This window comes from Ailuropoda melanoleuca, unplaced genomic scaffold (assembly GCF_002007445.2).
Source record: "Ailuropoda melanoleuca isolate Jingjing unplaced genomic scaffold, ASM200744v2 unplaced-scaffold11384, whole genome shotgun sequence".
NCBI lineage: Eukaryota > Metazoa > Chordata > Mammalia > Carnivora > Ursidae > Ailuropoda > Ailuropoda melanoleuca.
In genome coordinates this window covers 5,999,369-6,014,406 of record NW_023179820.1, presented here as the reverse complement: position 1 = coordinate 6,014,406, position 15,038 = coordinate 5,999,369, and the positions used below count along the sequence as shown (strand labels likewise).

General features: G+C 36.5%; 1 pseudogene; it reads right to left on the bottom strand.

Annotated features, from left to right (window-relative positions):
* Nucleotides 1-627: 627 nt before the first annotated feature.
* LOC100478620 overlaps nt 628-15,038 on the bottom strand; it is a 73,923-nt pseudogene continuing 59,512 nt past the window's right edge.

Below are 15,038 nucleotides of genomic sequence, written 5' to 3'. Positions count from 1 at the left end.
CATAAATGTCTTCTTCGAATTTCTACTCATAAAACTACTCTCATAAGATTTCTCTGGGGTTTATCATTCAGTTCAATATTAACTATCAGTGAGATGTACTGGCAGTCAGGGGACCCTTTAAGAATGTAGCAACCAGCCAGTATTTTAGCCTTATTGAAGCTATGCAGGCTATACGTCAGCCTTCTGGGCTAAAGGTGAATATTTTTCTGCTTCTATCCCTCATCAATAGCTCTCTTCCGTGAGCAAGCCCTCTGTCGAAATTCTTTTTAGGCAGTTGAGGGGGAAATAAAGTGCTTTTCATGAATCTGCTGGGTTTTGATTGTTTTTCAGCTCAAAATAATCTTCATGCCAAAGTGGCCCATCTTGGGGCCACCTGTCCTTGGACCCTACAACAGAAAAACAACAAAAATGACAAATGTATAAAATGTAACAGAATTACAAAATCCATTCATCCAACGGTAGTAGGGGGTAAGAAGGGAAGGTGGGAGCATAAATGACAGACGGAGAAAATGAAGGTATCAAATCAGTCACCACACAGAGGCTGGCAAATGTTAGAAAAGCTCTGGGGGAAATCCTGGGGCCCTTTCAGGCTTGGGGGGGGATTTGTTAAAATTCCATATTTGGGTATCAGGAAGATTGTGCCTTATGTTCCCCACAGAAAAAAAATCCCAATTCCTCAGAGAGTTGGGAATATGCGGAGGTCCCCAGGTGGAGTGGGACTAGAAGAACTGGGAGAAGAGCTGCCCCAGGAGTCCTTCCAACCCACCCCTTCCCTCTGTCCCCTATGGATGCAGACGGCGGGGTGGGGGGACGTGCATATGGGCAGCAACCTGCAGTTAACTGGAGAGCAATGAGGTGGAGAGAACTGCTCTGACGAGTATCAATGCTCAGGACAGACTGTAGGTAAACGGTCTTGTGGAAGAGTCTTTGCTTAAGAAGGCCACCAAGAAGAGGTGCATGTGAGCTCTTCGCCATGCATTGAGTTGATATGAATAAAGGAAGGAAGATAAAGAAGAGGAGCCACTGATAATGTATGGGGACTGCATTCCTGTGAGGAGAGCCAAGGCAAACCATATCCAAGCTAGTAAGGCCAATTACTTTTTGACTGATAGTGAAGAATGTATTTTGATTCCTTTATTGAACTAGAATATTCAAAGCAGTTTAGTGAGTAGACAGGGACGTATGCAGAAGACTAACCAGTGACCAACAGATGGGTGGGAAAGAGACTCACAACATTCCCCAGATGAAGAAAAGAGTCAGCAGCAAACTGTTGAAAAGCACGTAAGCAATTGTTTTGTTGATACTAGGGAATGGGGAGGCTCCTCCCTGATATCTCAAATGCCAAATCTTCTATATCCTGAAACCAAATGGCACTGGCAACTTTGCTAAATACAGATGGGGAGTACCCAAGGAACACTGGAAATTGCTGTGAGAAAGAATTCCAGCCAAGACCAAACATCTCCAAGTAGCCATGGATCACCCTTAACTTGTGCTATTACAGACTGAGGCTCAGGAATAAACATTTGATAAAACAAGTGGAGAACATACCAGAATACTCCACCATTCCAAGCACAGAACTGGAAAATTCCAGTAACCAAACATGGCTCACTCTCCTCCTTCTGCACGATGCCTGCTCTCTCCACTGTGCCAAGACACTACTTGCCTTTCTCCAATACTTCACCTCTCTTTTTTCCTGGATTTGAGCATTTAGCTTTGAGATGGCACAAATAGCCCAGATGGAGACTTTGATCCCCTTGGCAAGTTTCTGAAGAAAGATTTTGATGCTGTCAGCTATCTCTTCATCACCCACACTATCAACTACACAAGAGAGGGAAGAGTCCCCCAACCTCTCATCATGAAGGACATAGCAGCCTTGGCACTGGGGCTCCAGCCCCAGCCTGGACCCTGACCCACTGCAGGTTGCTCACTTTCTCCCCACCTAGTTGCTTCTCTTGTCAAGCATGTTCCAGGACAACACTCATTTTTTTCTGATGGAGTGCCCTGGGTTTGGTCATTGTACTTCCTTCCTTTTCTATCTATACTGGTTCTGCTAGTGATCACACTGAGTACCATAGAATGCTTTAACATCATGTACACTGATAACCTCCAGTGATATCCTCAGCCACACTTCTTTCCTAAAAGTCAGAGAATACACAGATAACTGCCTACTCAGCATCTCCATCTGACTACTTAATGGATACCTCAGAATTAATAAATTCACAATGAGATTTCCTCCAACAACTTCTTCTCCCACAGACTCCCATCTCAGTTGAGGATATTTCTGTCCCTCCCATTTCTCATCCTAAAAATGCAGGAGACACACTTGGCATCTTCTTTTTCTCTCATATACTATATCTGATACATCAGGAGATACTGCTGAATCTAGCTTTCAAATATTCCTGGACTTCTACTTCTGCTAGAGTGCCTGGGATCAGATTTATCTCCTTCCTACAAATAACTAGAAAACTGGCCAAACTATGTAAAACAATTATTTCAAGACACTGGAAACTAGGCAGTACAGGACTGTGATCTCTGAGAGGAGAGAAACAAATGAGGTGAGCCTACAACTGGCAGTGACTTCTGCCTGGAGACATATGTCCTGACCACAGAGCAAGGAGGGAAATCCCAAGTGGAGCATGGCCATCTTGCTGATTTGAGGAGACAGATGGGAGTTCAGAGAGGTGGATGTGCCTGAAATAATGAGGGCAAATCACCAGACAAGAGGGAACCACAGAGAAAAAGTGGTCCAGAAATTTGCAGAGGTGTCCCCCTGCGCTTTTTGTAGATTTTATTAATCTATGAATGTGAAAGGTGAAACTCTATAAGTCCATGTAAAGAACAAATTCTGGGAGCTATAAAGTGAACAATTCCTACGGTTCACACTGTTATTTGAATTGTGTCCAGGCAGAGTACAGAGAACTTGTTGAAAACTTGGGAAAATCAGTAAAATTATTAGAAGAGCTAAATCAATTCTAGAGCTAAAGATATTCTAGGACTTGCCATAACAAAGTTTTAAAATCACCCCCCCCAAAGTATAAACATAATCCAAGGAAAACTTAATTGCTGCCCCCAAAGAATACTAACGTTTTTAAAGTAAAATAACAAAATCTAAACACTCAGCAATGTAACATATGCAATGTCTGGCAACTTAAAATATACTGGACATGAAGGGAATTAGCAACTTATGACCGCAAGCAGTAGGAGAATGAATCAGAAATAATAGAAATGGTGGAATCAGACCAGAACTTCAAAAGAGCATTTATACTTCTTATAAATGTGCCGAAGGATTTATACTAAAACACCAACATAGTAAGGACATATGTGTGCGTGTATAAATGAAACTTCTAGAAATGACAAATGGAATGTATGAAATAAAATACTGGATAAGATAAACAGAATCAACATGGCAGAAAAAAACCAGTGAATCTGAAAGCATGGAAATAGAAAATATCTAACATTAAGCTCACAGGGAAAAAAAGGCTATGAAATAAAGAAAAAGGGGCTCCTGGATGGCTCAGTGGGTTAAGCGGCTGCCTTTGGCTCAGGTCATGATCCCAGGGTCCTAGGATTAAGCCCTGCATCCTGTTCCCTGCACAGTGGGGGAATCTGTTTCTACCTCTCCCTTTGCCCCTCCCCCGCTCCTGCTCTCTCTCTGTCTCTCAAATAAATAAATAAATAAAATCTTTTTAAAAAATAATGAAAAAAACCCAGTGACCTGCAGGGCTTTATCAGGTGATCTAACGTATGTTTAATTAAAGTTCCAGAAAATGTGGGAGCGAGAGAGAGACAGAAATGGTACTTGAGGAAATAATAGTTGGGAAGTTTTTAAACCTGAGTAAAACTGTAATTTATAGAACCAAGAAATTCAATGAAACCCAAACACAGTATGCACAAAGAAAAAAATAACTGTTAATCTAGAGCTCAATATCCTGCAAAAGTTTCCACCAGCAGTGTGAAGGTAAAATAAAGATTTTCCATACCAACAAAAGCTAAGAGAATGTGCTTGTAATGATCTGTACTATACAAACATTAAAGGAAGTTCTTCAGGAGCAAGGAAAATGAGATGCAATGGAGATTAGTTCTACATAAAGTCATGAAAAACAGTGGAAATGGTATTTGGGTAAACATAAAAGATTTTCTTATGTATATTTTCACACCTTTAAAAAATTGAAATCTCTGCAAGTCGTAGCTCAATAAATCTATTAAAAAATTAAAGATAGTTGTTTAAAAGACTAATACTATAGTGTAGGATTTTTTTTTAAGGGAGAGCGCACAGAGGGAGGGGGGCAGAAGGAGAGGGGAAGAATCCCAAGCTGACTCCATGCTTAGTTGGGAACCCAACATGGGGCTCAATCTCATGACCCTTAGACCATGACCTGAGAAGAAAACAAGTCAGTGCTTAACCAACTGAGCCACCCAGCCACCCCTGTATTGTAGGATTTAATACATAAGTAGAAATAACATATATCAAAGAATGGGTCAAAGGATGTGAGGGGAGAAATGGAAGTATGCTCTGAGAATGTTCTTACTTTATACAAAAATGGTTATAGTATTCAGTTGAAAATAGACTAAGAGATTGAAGATGCATATTGTAACCCTAATGCAACCACTAAATAAATGCAATGATATATAGCTATAATGCCAATAGTAGAAATAAAGTTGAATATTAGAACATGGTTGATTATTCTATAATAAGATAAAAAGAGGAAAAATAACAAAGAGAGAATTGAAAAACAGCAAATTGGTATATATAAACCAACCATATTTGATAATTACATTAAGTATAAACATAGGAGAGGGTCTGGTTATAATGGGACAGCATCAGAGAAATTTTGGGGAGAGATAGAACTGTACTGTAACTTGACTGTGGTGGTAGTTATTTAACCCTATGGATCTGTCATAAACACATGCACTAAAAAAGTGAATTTTACTTTTTGTATTTAATAAAATAAATTAAAAAAATAAAAGCAATGCTAAACATCATTAGTTCTCTTGGAAATGCAAATTAAAGTTGCAATGTGGGGGCACCAAGGTAGCTCAGTTGGTAAAGTAACCAGCTCTTGATTTTGGCTCAGGTCATGATCTGAAGGTTGTGAGATTGAGCCTGAAGTCAGGCTCCACACTCAGCATGGAGTCTGCTTGAGATTCTCTTTCTCCTTCTCCATCTGCCTCTTCCCCTGCACTCACAAACTCTCTCTCTCTCCATCTCTCAAAATAAATAAACAATACCTTTAAAAATAATAAAGTTGCAATGTGATACATTATATACCCACCATAATGACAAAAATTAGAAAGACTCACAATACCAAGTCTGGAGCAACTGGACCTCTCAATCGTTACAGGTGAGAATGCCAGAAGGTACAGCTGCTCTGAAAGTTTATACTCTGAAAGTTTCTCATAAAATTAAACATACACTTCCCATACGGATCAGTAATCCCACTCCTACATATTTACTGAACAGAAATAAAAACTTTTGCCCATATGAAGACTCATATGCAACTATTCATTACAGTTTCATTCATAATAGCCCCAAATTGGAAACAAATATCCATCAACAGGTGAATGCAGAAAAAAAAATAGTGTGTATTTGTACAATGGAATACTACTCCATGATAAAAATGAACAAACTGTTGATACATGCCACAGGGCAGGTGAATCTCAAAAACAGACCACAGTAAAGGAAGTCAGTAGGAGGGGCTGAAGGTGAGATGAAAGCACATCAGCCATNAAGGGAGAGCGCACAGAGGGAGGGGGGCAGAAGGAGAGGGGAAGAATCCCAAGCTGACTCCATGCTTAGTTGGGAACCCAACATGGGGCTCAATCTCATGACCCTTAGACCATGACCTGAGAAGAAAACAAGTCAGTGCTTAACCAACTGAGCCACCCAGCCACCCCTGTATTGTAGGATTTAATACATAAGTAGAAATAACATATATCAAAGAATGGGTCAAAGGATGTGAGGGGAGAAATGGAAGTATGCTCTGAGAATGTTCTTACTTTATACAAAAATGGTTATAGTATTCAGTTGAAAATAGACTAAGAGATTGAAGATGCATATTGTAACCCTAATGCAACCACTAAATAAATGCAATGATATATAGCTATAATGCCAATAGTAGAAATAAAGTTGAATATTAGAACATGGTTGATTATTCTATAATAAGATAAAAAGAGGAAAAATAACAAAGAGAGAATTGAAAAACAGCAAATTGGTATATATAAACCAACCATATTTGATAATTACATTAAGTATAAACATAGGAGAGGGTCTGGTTATAATGGGACAGCATCAGAGAAATTTTGGGGAGAGATAGAACTGTACTGTAACTTGACTGTGGTGGTAGTTATTTAACCCTATGGATCTGTCATAAACACATGCACTAAAAAAGTGAATTTTACTTTTTGTATTTAATAAAATAAATTAAAAAAATAAAAGCAATGCTAAACATCATTAGTTCTCTTGGAAATGCAAATTAAAGTTGCAATGTGGGGGCACCAAGGTAGCTCAGTTGGTAAAGTAACCAGCTCTTGATTTTGGCTCAGGTCATGATCTGAAGGTTGTGAGATTGAGCCTGAAGTCAGGCTCCACACTCAGCATGGAGTCTGCTTGAGATTCTCTTTCTCCTTCTCCATCTGCCTCTTCCCCTGCACTCACAAACTCTCTCTCTCTCCATCTCTCAAAATAAATAAACAATACCTTTAAAAATAATAAAGTTGCAATGTGATACACTATATACCCACCATAATGACAAAAATTAGAAAGACTCACAATACCAAGTCTGGAGCAACTGGACCTCTCAATCGTTACAGGTGAGAATGCCAGAAGGTACAGCTGCTCTGAAAGTTTATACTCTGAAAGTTTCTCATAAAATTAAACATACACTTCCCATACGGATCAGTAATCCCACTCCTACATATTTACTGAACAGAAATAAAAACTTTTGCCCATATGAAGACTCATATGCAACTATTCATTACAGTTTCATTCATAATAGCCCCAAATTGGAAACAAATATCCATCAACAGGTGAATGCAGAAAAAAAAATAGTGTGTATTTGTACAATGGAATACTACTCCATGATAAAAATGAACAAACTGTTGATACATGCCACAGGGCAGGTGAATCTCAAAAACAGACCACAGTAAAGGAAGTCAGTAGGAGGGGCTGAAGGTGAGATGAAAGCACATCAGCCATAGTGCAGTAGAGAGCGAGCATCAACAGGTGGGAGGCGTGTGCAGGAAGGGAGGCAGGAAAACACAGCCACAGCTGTGACCATGGATAGCAATGAACTGGGTGTTCACATTGTACCTGATGTCTGAGCAGATACACCCAATATTTATAGTGATACTTTTTGNCTAAATAAATGCAATGATATATAGCTATAATGCCAATAGTAGAAATAAAGTTGAATATTAGAACATGGTTGATTATTCTATAATAAGATAAAAAGAGGAAAAATAACAAAGAGAGAATTGAAAAACAGCAAATTGGTATATATAAACCAACCATATTTGATAATTACATTAAGTATAAACATAGGAGAGGGTCTGGTTATAATGGGACAGCATCAGAGAAATTTTGGGGAGAGATAGAACTGTACTGTAACTTGACTGTGGTGGTAGTTATTTAACCCTATGGATCTGTCATAAACACATGCACTAAAAAAGTGAATTTTACTTTTTGTATTTAATAAAATAAATTAAAAAAATAAAAGCAATGCTAAACATCATTAGTTCTCTTGGAAATGCAAATTAAAGTTGCAATGTGGGGGCACCAAGGTAGCTCAGTTGGTAAAGTAACCAGCTCTTGATTTTGGCTCAGGTCATGATCTGAAGGTTGTGAGATTGAGCCTGAAGTCAGGCTCCACACTCAGCATGGAGTCTGCTTGAGATTCTCTTTCTCCTTCTCCATCTGCCTCTTCCCCTGCACTCACAAACTCTCTCTCTCTCCATCTCTCAAAATAAATAAACAATACCTTTAAAAATAATAAAGTTGCAATGTGATACATTATATACCCACCATAATGACAAAAATTAGAAAGACTCACAATACCAAGTCTGGAGCAACTGGACCTCTCAATCGTTACAGGTGAGAATGCCAGAAGGTACAGCTGCTCTGAAAGTTTATACTCTGAAAGTTTCTCATAAAATTAAACATACACTTCCCATACGGATCAGTAATCCCACTCCTACATATTTACTGAACAGAAATAAAAACTTTTGCCCATATGAAGACTCATATGCAACTATTCATTACAGTTTCATTCATAATAGCCCCAAATTGGAAACAAATATCCATCAACAGGTGAATGCAGAAAAAAAAATAGTGTGTATTTGTACAATGGAATACTACTCCATGATAAAAATGAACAAACTGTTGATACATGCCACAGGGCAGGTGAATCTCAAAAACAGACCACAGTAAAGGAAGTCAGTAGGAGGGGCTGAAGGTGAGATGAAAGCACATCAGCCATAGTGCAGTAGAGAGCGAGCATCAACAGGTGGGAGGCGTGTGCAGGAAGGGAGGCAGGAAAACACAGCCACAGCTGTGACCATGGATAGCAATGAACTGGGTGTTCACATTGTACCTGATGTCTGAGCAGATACACCCAATATTTATAGTGATACTTTTTGATATTCTTAAGTAGAAGTAGACAATTCAAGGCTTTTAATTTCTTGAGTATAAATACAAATATATGTTTTGGTTTTCTCATTAATTAGCAATTAACTCAACAAATAAAGAAGTCTTTGACTTCAGTAACTTCTATTCTAGTGAGGGAAATAGTGAGCACACTAAAATAGATATATAATAATGGAGGGGGACATGTGCTATAGCACAAAAGGAAGCCATGTGAAGGAGAAAGATGGATGGGTGTGCTCTTTCGAAAGACATCAAGAGGGCTTCAGTGACAAGATGAAATTTGAATAGAGATATAAAGGCATGGAGGAGGTGTCCATATAGATACTTGGAGAAAATTTTCTAAGAGGGACAACAAGTGCAAAGGACCCGAGGTGCAAACCCAAGTGGAACAGATGCTCTGTATGAGAATTCTGATAACTTTTTATTTCTTCCCCAAAACTGAGATTCTTGGGGTGCTTTTTTAATTAAAAAAGGTGGTAACAGACATCATGGTGATAGGCTCAATATTATGTATGTAAAGATACCTGAAGGAAGCAATATAAATTCTTACAAAATTTTATTTAAAATCAGAAGAGGTTTATTTCTGACTCAGCAATTCCTCTCTCCAGGAGATTGTGTTAATTACAACCAAGGAAATTAACAGAAGTTTATCAAATAATCATTTGTGATAAATCTGTGCTTTTCCTTAGGGATATAACCAAATAAAGAGGTCTAAGGTAGATATTTCAAGACCCAGAGATTATTGTTTGTGTGTTGTGTATGGAACAGATCAATTTCAATTTCCTGATTGAAATTAATCTTGTGATTTCTGCATCTCGAACTTCATATGACTTGTGTAGTCCTCAAAGTTGCTCTCAGACCACACAATCCTTGGCATTACACCCAAAAGGCGGGTGGAGGAACTCTCATCCTGGGATAAGTGAGCAGTGTTACAAAGCACCTTGCCCCAAAAGCCAGAATTTAAGCCTGGATCATTGGATTCCAAATCCAGTGCTCTTCCCATTTTATTTTGAGAGTCTTTTTTTTAAAAAAATCTAGATTTTTGCAGTTATTTAGAAGTCTTTTCTTGGAAGAACATACTTGCATTAACTTGAAATAATTTGGAGAAAGGTATATATTATATTGGACTTATGCTTTATTAAAATTTGTCTGGGCCAAACCATGAATATTACAAATTAATATTTATATACGATGATAATAGAAATAATTGCCCTAAAGTGTGTAACCCTGAATAAGTATAAGAAACTTGAAAGCATCTCTACTGAAACAAACAGATTCTTTTANGAAATAATTGCCGTAAAGTGTGTAACCCTGAATAAGTATAAGAAACTTGGAAGCATCTCTACTGAAACAAACAGATTCTTTTAAGACACATTGAGATGGTTGTTCAAGGTGAAAGGTTATAATTAAATTGGTTAGCTATTTGCATAGATTATTTTAATATCTTCTCTTTACTAAGTCATAATTAATAAATGCAGACATTCTATTAAGTTAATAATAGCATTTCCAAAATCACTGGATAAACAAGGAGAACTCTGTTAGTTTCTGTCTGTATTCATGTAAAAAAAGTATATATTACTTCAAAAATGATGTCACCAGTTTTTAGTGGGGTGGATTTTGTTTCAAATCATTTTGAGTATGAGAAGTTTTCTTTTTCAGTGAAGGGAAAACTCAGTTTTCAAATCTGAATATTTAGTTATAAAAACTTCAGATGGAGACTCTACCCAAACAGGGTTTCCTGAGTACTGCCGTGGCAGGCCCCTCCCCCAGAAGGCAGGCTGAAAAATGAAGAAGCCCACAACCTGGGGCACCTGAGTGGTGCAGTCATTAAGCGCCTGTCTTCGGATTAGGGCGTGATCACAGCATTCAGAAAGACACCTCTATGCCCTGCTTAAAGAAGGTTTCTGAAACTGTGAGAGTTTACTCATAACGTTAACTAGTAGACCTCACATCCCAGTATTTAGCCATTTTGGAAAATATCTTTATGGAATTCCAGTTTCAATATTAGTCAAATCAAGTAAAAATGTTACTTTTTGTCTTAAAAGTGTATTTGAAAAAAGAACCCATCGCTTCCTTTAGATGTGGAAAAAAGGGAACTGCCGAGACATTTATCAGTCATAAATTAATCTGTTAGCATGAAATATATTCTCAAGCGAGCTGAAATATCTGATGATTCTTGATTATTGATAGTTTGGGTTTCTTTAGGCTCTTCTTCAGTAATCCTTTCATAATTTCCTTCAGATTGAAGGTATACAAGATGATATTCTTTTCATACTGTTGCCTCTGCAGCAATAATATTGCCTGGGAATAGCAAAGTAAAAGATAAAGACAGAAAGTGATAATGGAAAATCAAAGCTTTATAAACTCAACTTGTAAATTTTGGAGTTGGAAAATTATTCAGCTTTAGAATCATCTTCATTTCTACTTTACTTGTCCATCTATCCACAATAATGACGTTATGATAGGCTTCCAATTGTTTTTAAAGGTTCCCTGCTAAAGTCATTGGAGTAGACATTAGTGTCAAATTTCATGGTAATGTTCAAAGAAATACTGTAGGAAGTTTTCTTTGCTAACAAACTGTCACACTGCAAAAGACTAATGCTCAAGGGATTCTTATCATTTCTCTAGTTTAAAAAAAAAACTTGATCTTGGAAATTTGAAAATAGATGTTTTAAGACAGCCAGAAGGACAAAATCTAAACATACTCAGTTGAATTTTAGCCAAAATGCATTCTGTCAATTAAATGGACAAAAAGAACATATTTTTCACAAGTATTTTTAAGCAAAAGGTGATGAAGACCCAGATATATGTATAGGGGAAAAAAAAACTTCATAATTGACATAGTTGACATAATTGACATAAAACACCAAAAGACAGAAGAATACAAATTATTTTCATCTGTAAATGGAATATTTACCAAGATAACCTTTATTCTGGACATTTAATAAACTCTCAATAAACTTGAAAAGATTGAAAGCATACAAAATATGTTTCTGACCACAGCAGGATTTAACTAGATAGAAATCAATAACCAAACATATGGAAATTAAGGAACACTTAGTTAATAATCCTTAGGGCAGAGAAGAAATCACAAGGCAAATTGGAAAATACTTTTATTTGAATGAAGAAGAAAAAACAATGTAACAAAGTTGTGGGATCCTGCCAAAGCAGTGATTAAAGGGAAATTTGTAGCTTTATTTTTTTTAAGATTTATTTGTTTATTTGTGTGAGAGAGTACAAAAGGGAGGAGAGAGAATTCCAAGCAGACTTCCCACTGAGCATGGAGCCCAATGTGGGGCTTGATTTCATGACCCTGAAGTCATGATGTGAGCCAAAATCAAGAGTTGGACACTTAACTGACTGGGCCATCCATGTGCCCCAGAAATTTATAGTTTTAAATGTTGATATTTGAAAAGACTCCAATAAATTATCAAAGCCAGGAATTGATAAACTTTGAAAATAAATGATTAGTAAACATTTTGGGCTTTGTGGATCATAGATGGTGTCTGTTGACTGTTCTATGTTTTATACAACCCTTTAAAATATAAAAAAACATTTTTAGTTCAGAGGCGGTACAGAAATAGGCCATAGGCTCTAATTTGCCAACATCCGATCTAAGCTATTGCCTTAAGAAACCAGAAAAAATGAGCAAATCAAATTTAACATAAGGAGGAAAAGGCGGGAAATGAATAATCAGTGACATATAAAAGCAAAAAAGAAAATCAGTAAAATAAAAAAACTAGTTCTCCAAAATAATAAAATTACAAACCTCCAACCAACAATAAAGGAAGAAAGAAGACTCAAATTATCATACCTAGAAGGAAATTATTTTACTTTAGATCCTGCAGACATTAAAAAGATAATAAAGGAATCTTACGAACAACTTTTTGTCCATATATTTTAGATGAAAAGTACACATTTTCCAAAAGGTACAAGGTACTAAATCTTATTCACTTATGAAAAAACAGTAACCTGAACAGCCCTTATTATTAGAGAAATTAAATTCAAAACTATCAACATTCTCACGCACACAAAAATGACTCCTGCCCAGATGGCTTTGTTGATGAATTCTACCAAACATTTGAGAAGGTAATAATACCAATCCTGTACAAACCTCCATAAAATAGAACAGAAATGAATACTTTCAAAATTATTTTATGAAGGTAGCATTACACTGATACCAAAATCAGAAAAAGACACTATAAGAAAAAAACAAAACAAAACAAAACTGCAGACCAGTAGCCTCCATGGACCTAGATGTAAAAATCTTTGACAAAATTCTAGTAAATAGAACCCAGCAATATGCAAAGGCAATGTATCATTATAAAGTGAGGTTTATTTCAGGAATACAAAGTCTGCTTAACATTCAAATATCAAACAAGATAAATCATCATTTCAGCAGGCTAAATAGGGAAACTAATATAGTTATTTCAATAAACACATAAAAACATTTGACAGACTTCAACATCAGTTCATAATAACACACACACACACACACACACACACACACATTGGAAGAAAGTAATTGCAAAACATATAACCCCTGAAAGACATATGTTCAGTCTATATAAAGCAGTCTTACAACTTGATAATAGGAAGACAATTCAACTTAAATAATAATGTACAAAGATTTCACTAAAGAAGATATATAAATAAACCCATGAAAAAATATTCACTGTTAGTAGTTGTCATGGAAATGCAAATTACAACCATAATATCATTGCACACTCACTACAATGGCCCATACTAAAAATACCAAGTACTGGGAATAATGTGAGCAACTGAAGCTCACACAGTCCTGGTGGAAAGGTAAAGTTACTTTTGGAGAACAGACTGACAGCTTTGTACTAAACATAGACTTTCCATATGATCCAGTAATTCTACATCTAGAGAAGTGCAAACATATCCACACAAAGACCTGTATACAAATGGTCATAAACACTTATTTATGATAGCCAAACATTGAAATGACCCAAACGTCCATCATTCACAACTGCTGAATGAATAAATGGATTGTGGTAAATCCATGAATTCAAATTCTACTCACCAATAAAAAGAATGAACTATAGATACATGCGATTATGTGGATAAATGTAAAAGATATCATTCTGTATAAAAGAATCCAAACAGAAAAGGCTTTGGACTGTATGATTCCATTTTTAGGACATTCCAGAAAGAGCAAAGCTAAAGGCACAGAAAATGTATCAGCAGTTACCTGATGTTAGGGGTACAAGAAAGGGAGGGTTGGCTGAAATGGCTCTAGAAAACTTTTCAATTGCTAAATATGTTCTATACCCCAATTGTGGTGGAGGATAAATGTATACATTTATCAAAACTCATCAAGCACACCTGAAAAAGGTGAATTTTATTGCATGTAAATTGTATCTCAATCAACCTGACTTAAATACACACACACACATGCACACACACACACCTTGAGCCTTGCCTTATTCTATTCACAAAAATTGAAACCATGCAGCTTCTAGAAGTAAGGATAGAGAAGATCCTAGGCTCAGAGTAGACAAATATTACTTATACTAGATCAAAATGCACTAATATTGAAATAATAATTTGGACTTCATAAAAATTTTAAAATTATAGTTATTAAAATATGCCACCAAGAAAATAAATACATAAGTCACTGACTGTGAAAATATATTCGTAATACTTGTATCTGATAAATAATTCATGTCCCATCTATAAATTAACAGTAAGAAGACAATAACCCAACAACATAATTGACAAAAATCATGAGAAGATGCTTCACCAAAGAATAATTTGATATAAACTTTTTACTACAGATATTATTATTATTATCTATTTGCTGATTTTAAGGGCCTGGATCATTTGCTACGTATTTTCATGCGACACCTCATGTATGTTTCATAGTAAATTGATGGTGACAAATATTATTCCTATTTCACAAGTTAGAAAAATAAAACTCAGAGAGACTAAGGAATATTCTCAAGGCCATCTAGCTAAATGATGGAGTCAAGACTTGATTCCAAGTCCATCTTCTTGCTGTATGTGCATCTGTACTCCTATACTTTGCATTCTCTTTGGTCATGATGAACAGATGGTATTTAAGTCCAGCCTACTTCATGTAGCTCCTCCAATATCCATTATTCCTTCCATACACCCATTTTATTAAATCATTCTTAGCAGGGCCATATACATTTTTATTTTCCTATCAAGTGTGGAATCAATGGAGATAGGCTAATGGAAGCAAAAATTTCATCATCATTACTTAAAATCTATTGTTGACTGAGCTTTAAACTGTTGCCCAAAGTACTCAGTAACACACTTTGTTACCACTTCAGTTTAGACCTTTGGGAAATCTTCCCAAAGGGAAGTTCAGGCTTAGAGCCTTCTCTAGGATGCTGCTGCATCCTGATCT